Source organism: Dipteris shenzhenensis, chromosome 5 (genome assembly GCF_047967505.1).
Source record: "Dipteris shenzhenensis isolate YYH24624 ecotype China chromosome 5, Dip_SZ_1.0, whole genome shotgun sequence".
Taxonomy (NCBI): Eukaryota; Viridiplantae; Streptophyta; class Polypodiopsida; order Gleicheniales; family Dipteridaceae; genus Dipteris; species Dipteris shenzhenensis.
Window position 1 is genome coordinate 17390851 of NC_141600.1, and position 2641 is coordinate 17393491.

Genomic DNA, 2641 nt, shown 5'->3' on the forward strand with positions numbered 1-2641 from the left:
ACTCTAGATTCCTCTTTAGCCTAGCCTCCTTAGCCCCCAGCTCTAGTTCTACTGATAGAGGCCTGGCAGATCCTTCTCCTCCATCTTCCATGAGTGCAGGTCTTCTTTGCACTCCTCGGCCATACTTGCTTCTCAGGAACTCTTTTTCAGCACTGGTAGATTCGGCGACTTTCATGGATGACGAGGAGTTTGTGCCCTCCACCTTAGGGGTCCTGGTCATTAGGATTCCTTTGATAAGGCCTCCCCCTCAGCAAGTGTGGGGATCCTTTCACCTGTTGATTTTCCTGCCCTTAGCAGGAGTGTTTCAACCCAGGGGAAGCTGGTCCTGGTCGGGTAAGCCTTTCCATCCAGCATCCTCCTGTCGATGAGGATAGTCAGCTGGAACATACAGGGCCTAGGCAGAGTTAGTTCCACACCGTCGTCGTAGGCAGTTGAGAAAGCTTACGACAGAGTAGACTGGGATTTTTTAGAGGGTACTCTATCTCGCTTTGGTTTCTCATATGCATGGATTACAGGAGTATCCTCTCTCTACAGATCAGCCCATAGCCAGGTGCTCATTAGGGGGTAAGAGGGGACAGGTTTCAGATCTCTAGATCAGTCTGCCAGGGATGTCCTCTTGCCCCTTTTCTTTATCTATTTGTGGTGGAAGCTATGAGTATCTACCTTAGATCTCAAGTTGATATTTATGGGCTAAGGCTTCCTCTCTACCGGGAAAAAGACCTCCTGGATAGTGAGTTGGCAGATGACACGGCTATTTTTTTGGATGCCTCTCCCAAGACACTCACTTCCTTCCAGATAGCCTTGGATTTATTTTGCACTGCTGCAGGTGCACACATTAATTGGCATAAATCCAATGGTTTTTGGATTTGCAATGATGACACCTTGGATTGGGGTAATGATATTGGTTTCACTTGGGTACAGAGGGGTGTCTCCATCAAATATTTGGGCTGCCAGGTTGGGGTGAGCATCTCTCCTTCACAATAGTTTGCTCCGGTGTTGAAAAGAAAGCTCCTTTTCTAGAGCTCAGCCAAACTTGACTTGGCATCCAGAGTGGTGGTGGTTAACCAGGTTCTTCTAGCCACAGCATGGTTTGTATGCTCTTGTTGGTGCCACTCTAGGGATTGTATCACTCAACTCAAGAGGCCCGTACGAAACTTTTTATGGAGTGGTCTAGATGGCACAACTGATGTTACAGCCAGGGTGGCTTGGGAGACCTTGATTCTTCCTACAAGAGAAGGGGGTTTGAATTCCTTGACCTGGATCTAAAGTGCAGAGCCTTACTCTGCAAGGTCATTGTGAGAGGACTTATGCTAGGGCAAGAGCCTTGGAAGGAATTTTTAATCAGATGCATACAGTCTTGCATGCCCACTTCAGGAGATGATTGGACACACACCATATGGGTTTTCACCATAGCCCACACTTCAGATATGCTTCTTCCCCTCTTAGGGTTACTATCTTGAAAGCATGGGCCAGCTTCAAGAGTACTCTTCGCAGGATTCCCCCATCCACCGGTGAAGAGATTGAAAGGTGGCTATCATGTGGAATGACAGTATTTTGGATGAGCATGGCAAACACCTTGGAGCTTCTCTTTACATGTAGTGGACCAAATGGGAGAGGGGCCCTGCATCTACTGTGGGAGCATGAAAAGCCTTCAGGAGGCTTCCTACAGACCGACAGGCCCAGGTGGTTCATAATCTCAGAGGGAGTGCAGGGAGAGTCCAACAGATTGATTCAGGCTTGCCCTTGGATTGGGTGGACACATATGACATGCCTATTACTTGTTCCACCTGGATGGGGCATTTTCCAGATTGGGCATTCCTTTGCACGTGATTGCTTTACGTAACACACATGAGGATGCCCTAGTCTTTGATGTTTCTTCGGGGGGCAGGCTGTCCAGATCCACAGACGGTATTTTGTTGGAGGTACTGTTTTAGCCAGTCAGGATAGTGGGCTTCATGGAGCATGGCTCTCTTTCACAGTGGTACTTGGATCCTGACCCGCAGCTCATTGCCCTGGGCTTATGGAGGCTATGGCTATATGGAGGTGTCTCGATTAAGTTTTTGCAGTGGGACCCTAGGGAATGGGAGTGGATAGATGAAGGGCACCGAGAGAAGGGCATCCCCTTCTTTTGTTACATGGTTAGTGATGCTAGGAAATTCCAGCTCAGCTGTAGGGGTTGGAGGCCCACCAGAGCTCCTCATTAGGAGAATTTTTAGATTTTTGCAGACTTGCAGAAAATTTTTTGGCAGAGGCTCTGGAAATCCCACTAGAATAGAAAAATCACTCTCTTCTTTTGGCTTTCTATTCATGGTGGGATAGCAGTGAACCAATGGAGATCCAAGTTCGGGGCTGACCCTACTTGCCCTCGTTGCCTTTCTACTTCGGAGACAGTACAGCACTGCCATTGGGATTGCACACGTGCAAGAATCATATGGAAGGGGATTGCAAGACTTTTCAGCACTTTTGTTCGCCTCCCCTTCTATATCACCTAGGGATCAGTGGCTTGGCTCACTCTTTCAGTACCCCAGGTTTTCTTTGAGAGACATGACTCGTCTTGGGCCTCTTCACATCCGATGACACCTTGTGGAGTCGTGCTCTCTAGAGGATGTTTTAGCCACTCTCTTCAGGGCTGCTCATTCCT